The 10,571-nt window shown below is 40.4% G+C and overlaps 1 pseudogene; it reads right to left on the reverse strand.

Moving 5' to 3' along the window:
- Positions 1–570: 570 nt before the first annotated feature.
- On the reverse strand, positions 571–929 carry LOC118838413 (annotated as a pseudogene).
- Between the last annotated feature and the right edge of the window lie 9,642 nt (positions 930–10,571).

Genomic DNA, 10,571 nt, shown 5'->3' on the forward strand with positions numbered 1-10,571 from the left:
CACTCCATTTCCACAGATAGGGATGCCATATTTGTAGTAATTTTGTAATTAATGCACACACGTATATACACTTGCATACGAATACATGAGAGTGCATACGTACATATATGTAGATTTTCCCCTAGAGAAATAGTTCATTGCCAGAGATCTAAATATTCACAATAGTGGAGGATAAGTATAACTAAAAGAAATGAATTCCACAAGTGATCCACCCAAGAAGCTTGAATTTATCCATTCATTTCAGTTACCTTCTGCACCAACATCCCAACCCCCTCCCCCCACCTTAATGGCCTATTCAGTGTATTGTGTAAAGGTGATACAGGCAGACCCCAAACAGCTGGATTTTTTTTTTTGATGGACCTTCATAATGTACAAACTAAAAAAATCAACACCATTCCCCCCTTCCCCCCACACACATAAAAGAGTTCATTGTACTTTGATAATGTGAGAGCTTTTGCGCTCTTCAAGGGGGGATGAGAAAAGACAAGAATTGTATTACATTTTCAGGGTAGGTTGGCCAATTAAAAGGTGATTCTTTTTTTTTTTTTAGTTGAGTCAAGCTTTTTATTTAATGTTACAAAAAATATCTAGTCAAACAGACCAAAGCCCATGTCATCATCTGACTCCTCGGATTCTTCCTTTTTTGCTTCCTCTTTCCTCCTCAGCTGGGGCAGCTGTGCTAGCAGGAGCAGCCCCTCCAGCAGGGGCAGCACCACCAGCTGCTGGGGCAGGTCCACCAACTCCTACACTGCAGATGAGGCTTGCAATGTTTAATTGGACAGGGCCTTTGCAAATAATTCAGGCCAGAATGGTTCAACATTTACACCTGCGGCTTTAATGAGGGCATTGATTTTATCCTCCGTGACCGTAACCTCATCGTCGTGAAGGATGAGGGTGGAGTAGATGCAAGCGAGCTCAGGGACCGTCATTTCAGCGGATGGACGAGGAGACTTGTTTGTAGAGGTACTAGTCACCGGCTGAAGTGAGGGGTCACCCCAACGCGAGAAGAAGAACCAAGCACCTTACAGACAACTGAAGAGCTTAAAAGGTGATTCTAAAAGTTTATCCACTCACCTGCAGCTCTTAAATTGTGTCTTTAGAATAACACATTGCCCTCTCGTTTTGAATGAAGACCATACAATGCAAATCTTGACTTTCCCGGAATCTGTGTCTCATTCATATTAAAAGCAGGCTCAGTGGTCCGATAAGATTAATTAGGGTTAATGATTAAGTTATATCCAGGTTCAATAATTATGCCTAGGGCAACTAGGTGGCACAGTGGATGGAGTGCCAGGCCTAGAGTCAGGAGGACCTGAGTTCAAATTCAGCATCAGATGCTTCCTAGCTGTGTGACCCTGGGCAAGTCACTTATCAGTTTCCTCATCTATAAAATGAACTGGAGAAGGAAATGGCAAACCACTCCAGTAGCCTTGCCAAGAAAACCCAAACAGGGTCAAGAATATTTGGATACAACTGAAAATGACTGAACAAGTGGCCGATAAGCTGGGACTAGACCAGCAGCACTCAGCCAATATGTATCAGAGTGGAACTTGAACCCAGCTCTTCTTTGCAGGCAATCTGGGTTAAGGGATTTGCCCTAGGTCACACAGCTAGTAAGTGTACCTGAGGCCACCTTTGAAGTCAGGTCCTCCTGACTCCAGGGCCAGTGCTCTGTCCACTGTGCCTCCTAGCTGCCCCAAAACCAGCTGTTCTTAATGAGGGCCAGCTCTTTATCCACTACACCCCTACCGCATTATTATTCTCACTTTATTCCGTTGGAAAACACAATTGAGGGGAAATAACTTGGCCTGGTCTGACCCTTATTTGTTTTTGGCCTTTTTCCTTTATGGAAAATCCTTTTGTTTGGTCTTGAGTAACTATTTGGTTGGTATAGTGACTTTATCACAGTAACGAACACCATGGGGCCAGTATGTTTATAGCAACCGAAGCTCTCGGTGTACACGCCAAGGAGGCTTTGATAAGCCACTCTGAGAAGGCAAGGGGGACGTATGGCTGATTTCAAAGTCCTCTTTTAACTCGGTCACTGCAAGGTCTCCCTGGAAGATTTGAAGCAGCCAGTGCTTGAGATGGGCAGGATCAAGGGAAAGTGGTACTCTGAGTCTTATCTTGACTCCCTTCATCGCACTCCCCCTTTTTCTAAACACATACAAATCGCTTCGAGGTTTCCACCACCCTCCCTTTTCTCCCTTTCTTCTCTTTCTTTCCTCATTTTCCGCCAGCAACACGCAGGTATTTGCAGGTGGAGGGGAGGCATGATCACAGTTGTGTGGGTAGGCAAAAGTCTCTCATTTTCTTTCTTTTTTCCATAACTCAAGCTTTGCCCCTGAGAGAAGGAGAGTAAATGTTTTTGTTTTCACTGAGTTGATGAGTCAAACAATCACTTTTCTGAGTACTTTTCTGAGAATCAAAATGGAAATATACAAAGATACTTGTATCTCTGTGATTATCAGCTAGTGATTATCAGCTAAGATAAAGGGTAGGTGGGTGATGAGATGGATAGAGTTCTGGGCCTAGAGTCAGGAAGACCTGAGTTCAAATTCAGCCTCAGTTACTGCCTAGCTGTGTGACCCTGGCCAAGTCCCTTTACCTCTGTTTACCTCAGTTTCCTTATTTTTAGATGGGGATAATAATAACCTCTACCTTCCGGGGTTGTTATTAGGATCAAATAAGATAATAATTGTAAAGCACTCCACACAGAGTAAGCACCTTATAAAGGTTAGCTATTATCCTGATGTCCATGTTGCTATGGGAACACATGCTTTTGCCCTTTGGCTGTTGTTAAATGGTACAGTAGATAGTACTCCCCTTCCTGAGTTCAAATCTGGCCTCAGATACTTATTAGCTGTGGGACGATGGGCAAGTTGTTTAACCCTGTTTGACTCAGTTTCCTCATCTGGAAAATGAGCTAGAGGAGGAAACGGTAAACCACTCCAGTATCTTTGCCAAGAAAAACCCAAATGAGGTCAGAGAGAGTCAGACACAATGGAAATCACTAGACAACAACGAGGTGGTTACAACAAGAGTTTCCCTACCCAGCAACTACAGTTCTTCTTCTCTCACCCTGTAAAAGGGAGAATCAGACTTGTTATGAATGCTTAGAATCAGAAATCCAAAGCTAGATTTTGGCCATCTAGGTCAATGCTCTCATTTCATAGCTGAGAAAACCAGGTCGAGTCAACAAGCATTTATTAAGAACCTACTGTGTGCCAGCTCTGTGCTAAGGAAAACATTTCCAAGAGCCGTGCCTATTCTAATCCCAGATTTTTGGTATGTTAGATCTTGCAAAGGCTTCCCTTCCAAATGCTTCCCCTTCCAGAAAGGAACAGATGCATCACCCAGAGAAGTACATCACCTTTCCACGCTGTAGACTTTGCTTTATGTTTCTGCCAGAATGTTCTTAGAAATCATTTTAGGCTGAGAGACTTGACAGATTGATTATGTAGCCTGTCAGCTATTATGTGTCCCTTGTTCCAGTGTGGAAGATTTTGATGGATCTTCTTCATGGGAACATTTACTGGAATGGCTCCACAGCTCTCAGTTAACCCTTTCAAAGCTACCTGGCATGCTTGTGAGCAGATGAAAGCCGGTAACTGGTTGTCACATTTTGTGGCCTGAAAGATAGAAATTTTAATCTGCAGGGTAGCTATTCAAATGTCCCAAAGTATAATAAATAAAGCCAAGAAGGGCTTAGATGATTCAAAGACAAAAGATCCATATGAAACTATTTAGGGAAGATCAGGCTGGAGGCCATGTGGTAGAGTGCAAAAGAGAATGGCCAGGAAGTCAAAAGACCAGGGCTCTGGTTCCAATTCTGCCAATAAGTGATGTGTTAATAATTGCTTTGTAAGAATCGCTCACCTTCCCTGGGTCTTAGTTTCCTTATCTGGAAGATAAAGAGCTTGACTCACATGATCTGTAACATCCCCTCCAACAACACTCTATGGCTCTCTGTGTGTAGGCAGTGTGGAGCAGTGAAATTGGGGCTAGCTTTGGGAGTCAGAGGACTTGGGTTCAAATCCCATTTCTGAAGCTTAGGGCAGCTAGGTGGTACAATGGATAGAGCTCCGGGCCTGGAGAGAGAAAGACTTATCTGAGTTCAAATATGGCCTCAGACACTTAACTAGCTGTGTGACCCTGGTCAAGTCATTTAACCCTGTTGGCCTCAGTTTCTTCATCTATAAAACGAGCTGGAGAAGGAAATGCAAACCGCTACAGGATCTCAAATGGGGTCACAAAGAACTGAACAACAGAACCTGTATTAACTTGGGCAAATCACACAGCTGCCCCTGGGGTTATTTCCCACCATCTTGATCTTCCATTCCTACTCACTATGCTGCAACCTAAAGCTGGAAAAAGTCACATAACCACATTGGAAGGGGTGCGTTATAAGGTCGTATTATTCAACTTTAGCTGGGTCCTCATTGAATCGCTGTTGTTCAGTCGTTCAGTTGTGTCCGACTCTTGGTGTCTTGGTGGACAGTACTGTCTGTGGGGTTTTCTTGGCAAAGCTAATGTAATAGCTTGCCATTTCCTTCTCCCATGGATTACGGTAAACTGAGGTTGTGACTTGCCCGGGGTCACACAGGTAGTGAGTGTCTGAGGCTGGAATTGAACTCAGGCCTTCCTGACTCCAGGCCCAGCACTCTACCCATTAAGCCATCTTGAAATAAAGCAGTCCTTTTATTCCTCCTGAAATTCCCTAATTCACTCTCCAGAAAACTATTTCAAACCTTCTCTTACTTATTGAATTTTCCATACCTCTTCATTCCCTGTCCCCCCCCACCTCAATCTTAGCGAAGGACTTCATTTCTTGCTTTACTCAGAAAACGGAGGCTGTTTGGTATGAGTTCCCTCTTCCTTCCTTCTCTTCATCTCAAAGCCCCATGAGAGCATCCCTCACTCTCTCCTCATTTCTCCTGGTCTCTGATGATGAGGTATCCCTTCTCCTTGCTAAGGACAACTCCTCTATATGTGCCTTTGATCTGACCCCTCCCATCTTCTCTAGCAAATCCCATTTTCAATCATCCTACCCAATATTCAATTCTCCCTGTTGTCTTGAAACATGTCCAAGATTCCTCTATCCTAAAAAAAATCTTTCCTAGACCTTACCATCCCCTCAAGCATCTCCTTATTTCTATTTTTTCTCTCAGCCAAACTCTTAGAAGAAGCTATCTATACCCCAATTGACTCCACTTCTCCTCCTCCCCCTCATTCCTGAACCCTTTACAATATGGCTTTCAACTTCATCTCTCAACTGAACGTCTCTCTCCAAAGTTCCCAATGATCTCTTCTCCCCACCCCACTTAATAGTATTTTTTTCCAATTATATGTAAAGATAGTTTTCAACATTTGCTTTTTTAAGATTTTGAGTTCCGAATTTTTTTTCTTTCCTCTCCTCCTCTCCAAGATGGCAAGCAATCTGAAATAGGCTATACATGTACAATTGTATTAAACATATCTCCACATTAGTCATGTTATGGAAGAGGAATTAGAACAAAAGGGAAAAAATCATGAGAAAGCAAAATAAAAAGGGAAAATAGTATGCTTTGATCTGCATTTGGACTCCGTAGTTCTCTCTCTGGACATGGATAGCATTTTCCATCATGAGTCTTTTGGAATTGTCTTAGACCAATGATCTCTTAATCACCAAATCTGATCTTTCCTCAGTCTTTATCCTTCTTTACCTTTCATCTGTATTTGATGGTGACAACCTCCCTCTGATCTGCAGATTCCTATGACAGTACTCTCTCCTGGTTATCTGAACATTGTTTCTCAGTGTACTTTGATGGCTCATCAACCACATCACACCCCTTAACTCTGGATGCTCCAGGAAGCTCTGTCCTGGATCCTATTTTCTTTTTTCTCTAAACTCTTTCTTGGTTACCTCATTAGTTCTCATGAGTTTAACTATCACCTCTATGTAGATGATTCATACATCTATGGATTTAGCGGCAGGCTCTCCTGTGATCTTTAATACCACATTGCCTACTGCCTAACTGGGCATTTCAAACTGGATGTCCTGGAGACATTTCAAACTCAACATGTCCAAAATATATTTTGTTGTCTTTCCCCTCAAATTTTCAAATTTCCCTATTTCTGTTAAAGGCAGCACCAATCTTCCAGGATCCCAGGTTTATGTTCTCTGTATTCTTGACTTCTCAAATTACCTCACCATATATATCCAACCAGCTGACAAATTTGACCATTTCTACCTCTATGAGATTTCTTGCAGCTGATACCCTCTCTCTACTGAAACAGCCAACCATCTTAATTCAGGCCATCATTAATGCTTGCTTAGACTATTGGCCTCCTAATTAGTATCCCTCCTAATTAGTGCTGTCTTTCCCTGCCCCAGTCTATCCTCCATACAGCTGCCAGTATGATCTTACCATGTTACTCTCTGTCTCAATAAACTCCAGCAAGAGAGGGAAGGGAGGGAATAAGTACTCATATAGTGCCTACTATGTACCAGTCATGGTGCTAAGTGCTTCCTTCCTTCCTTCCTGTCTTCCTTCCTTCCTTCTGTCTTTCCATCTTTCCTTCCTTTCATCTGTCTTTCCATCTTTCCTTCCTTTCTTCTGTCTTTCCATCTTTCCTTCCTTCCTTCTATCTTTCTTTCCTTCTTTTTGTCTTTCCATCTTTCCTTCCTTCCTTTTGTCTTTCCATCTTTCCTTCCTTCTGTCTTTCTATCTTTCCTTCCTTTCTTCTATCCTTTCATATTCTTTCCTTCTGTCCTTCCTTCCTTCATTCTTTCAAATATTATTGTTTCATTTGATCCTCACAACAACCTTGTGCTATTATTATCTGCATTTTACAGTTGAGGAGACAGAGGCAAACAGAAGCTAATTGACTTGCCAAGGGTCACTCAGCTAGTAAGTGTCTGAGACTGGATTTGAATTCAGATTTTCCCTGACTCCAGGCCTAGCTCAGTATCCATTACACCACAAGTTGCCTCTGCCCTCTTGATTTCTTGCCTCTGGAGCAAAATACAAATTCCTTTGTGTAGCTTCTAAAGTTCTTCACAACTTGACCCAAAAACTATATTTTCATTCTTGGTATATATCATTTCCCTTCCACATTCCATGATTGAACCAAACTGGTCTTCTCTCTGGTCTTCCCATGTAGACCTCCATCTTTCACCTCTATACTCTTGTACTGGCTGTTCCCTTACCTGGAGTATTCTCTCTTGTCAAATTCACTTCATAGAACCTGGTATTTTTTTCCTTTAAGATCCATCTCCAGAACAACACTTTACATGAACCCTTTTCAAGTGCTAGCACCCTCCTTTCCTAACTACATTATGTTTATCCTATTATTATATTATATTTACATCATATATTTTATATTTATATATTACATATTGACAGATGAAGATATTTCATATTTATATTCTCATTATATCTTATTATTACATTTATGCGATATTTATACCATATATTATATTTACATATTGACAACCATAAATTTTTTATATTTACATTACATTTATTTATTATGCATATAGGTATGTGTATGTTTTGCCTCCTCTAATCCAGTGAAAATTCCTTGAGGATAGAGATTGTTTCTTCTTTGTATTTGTATCTCCAGTACACAGCATAGTGCCTTAGTGCTTAATAAATGTTTGCTGCCTTGTTGGTTGATTGATAGATCCTGCCTAGCCATGAAACCGTGAGACTGATGTAACCATGTAACCTGACTCTCCCATACAATATGCCTTGGTGCCAATATCAGAAACAGGATAATGGTGGGAGGGGATGAACTACGTCAACAATTCCACCACTCTGCTCCCCTCTCTTTGGTTGGACATATAGTTACATCACTGTAGGGAATTCCTAGTGGAAACTCCTTTAACTGACATGTCAGTAAGTCCAAAGCTGATCAAGAACCCTTCTCTATAAGTTTATAGAGCTGCCTGAATCCTAGAAAGGGTAAGTGGTCAGAGACAGAACTCAAACCCAGTTCTTCCTGTCTCCAAGGCCTGTCCTCTATTCCCTATACCTCAGTGTCTCTCAGATCTGGTTTTCTATGTTACATGTCCTCATGTAGAAATAGCAAACCAATGTTAATTAAATATACCATAGTGCTTTAACACAATGCTTTCATTGTTTACTAGAAAGAACAAAGGACTAGGAGTCTGACTCCCTGAATTCAAATCCTGGTTTTTTCCTTTTTGCTGTGTGATATTGGGCATTCCAATTAATCTTTCTGCTCCTCAGTTTCCACATTTATAAAGAGAGAAGAGTAATACTTATAGTGTCTATTTTATAAGATTAATATAAATGCTTTGTAAAATGTGCAATGCTATATGTGTTCATTTTTTATATTTAATTTATTTTCAGTTTTCAGCATTCACTTCCATAAGTTTTAAATTTTCTCCCCCTCCTTCCCCAAGACGGCATCCAATTAGATATGTGCTCTACACATACATTCCTATTCAACACATTTTCCCGTTAGTCATGCTGCATAGAAGAATTGTAAAGAATGGGAAAAACAATAAGAAAGAAAACAAAACAGAACAAAAGAGGAAAGAGTCTGCTTCATTCTATATTCCGACTCCATAGTTCTTTCTCTGGATGTGGATGGCATCTTCCATCATGAGTCCTTTGGAAAAGTTTTAGGTCCTTGAATTGCTGAGAAAGGCCAAGCCTATCAAAATCAGTCCTTACATAGTGTGGCTGTTACTGTGTACAATGTTTTCCTGGTTCTGCTCATTTCACTCAGCATCAGTTCGTACAAGTCTTTCTAGGTTTTCCCGAAGTCTGTCTGTTCATCATTTTTTATAGCACAATAGTATTCCATTACGTTCATATACCACAACTTGTTTAGCCATTCCCTAATTGATGGGCATCCCTTCAATTTCCAGTTCTTGGCCACCACAAGAAGAGCTTCTATAAATATTGTATGTGTAGGACCTTTTCCCATTTTTATGATCTCTTTGGGATACAACCCCAGAAGCTCTATTGTTGGGTCAAAGGGTATACAATAAGTGTGTCATTATTACTCATTTATAATATTCCTGATAGCAGTCTTATGAGGTAGGCCATCATGATTAAGTCCATTTTATAAGCTATGAATTAGGATAAGTATCATGCCCAACACAGTTAGCATTAAGGTTAAAATGCAAAACTCTTATTGGTATTTCACCATTTGTTGGTTTATTTCATTATTACTCTTTTTACTTAAAATAATTCTGGCTCTATAAGCTTCCCCCCAACATTGTGGCTGAGACATCTTGGGAAGCCACATGAACTTTCTCACAACATGCAGTTTAGTGTGAAATCATTGTTTCAAGCCCTAGTTAAGGTTTCTAAAGGATGTCATGAGTGAAATACTTCCCTTGAAGGCTGGGATGTCACTGGCAACTTCTTTTTCTTTGTACATAGGGGGAAAGAGCTCTCATATAGCCTCTCATGTCCACCAAGCTAGTCCCACTAAGGCCAGTTTGCTGCCAACAGCTGTGCTCCAGGAGTGTAACAGAAACGGCACACAGCTTATCACATTTTTGGATGACGTGAATCTAGAAGAGAGAGCTGGATCCCTGGATCAGGATTCAAAAAGCTTTTGATGCGCTGAGCCAAATGATGAGCTGAATCTAGCATGTGAAATTTAATAGGGAGAAGCACAAGTTCCAATGCTCAGTCTAGAAAGAAAATGACCACACTAGTGCAGGATGGGGGAGACCTGGCTTAGCAGAGATTCATGTGAAAAAGACCTAGGCTTTTCGGTGGACAAGTTCAATATGAGCCAGTAATGTGATGAGGCTGTGAAATAAAGACTAACATAATTTTACATTTCATTAATAATAATAATAATAGTATATGTATATATATGTGTGTATGTATATGCGCATACACATACACATGTATAAATACACTTTTGCTCCTCATATACAAAAACATACACACACACCTTGGATACATATATATACACACATACACATATATACACATATACACACACATATACACACACATACGTCCTCAAAATGATCCAAAGAGGCAAGTTGTGTTATTATCTCCATTTTACAGATGAAGAAATTGAAACTGAAAAAGATTAAGCAAGAAAGCTACTATGCATCTGAGGCAAGATTTGAACTCATGTCTTCCTGACTCCAAGTCCGGTGCTTTTGCCAGCAGTAGTGTGTAGACCAATAGAAATTATAATCTCATTGTACTTTGCACTGATCAGATCAGATCTGGAGAAGAGTAAAGGAAAAACAATTCAAATATTTCTTTTTAATATTTGAAGGCTTATATTGTAGAAGAAGGGCAGCATGACATAATACATGGACTTGACCTTTTGGTGTGTGTCATGGACCCCACTTCCCCCATTGTCAGTCTGGTGAAGCCTATGAATCCCTTCTCAGAATATTATTTTTAAATGAATAAAATAAAATACATAGGATTGCAAATGAAACAAACTATATTGAAATATAGTTGTCAAAAATATGTATTTTTTAAAGTTCATGGACTCCATGTTAAGAACACCTTATAATAGGTAGAGGATTGGTCTTGGAATCAGGAAGCCATGGCTTTAAGACAATGCTTTTT

This window comes from Trichosurus vulpecula, chromosome 1 (assembly GCF_011100635.1).
Source record: "Trichosurus vulpecula isolate mTriVul1 chromosome 1, mTriVul1.pri, whole genome shotgun sequence".
Taxonomy (NCBI): domain Eukaryota; kingdom Metazoa; phylum Chordata; class Mammalia; order Diprotodontia; family Phalangeridae; genus Trichosurus; species Trichosurus vulpecula.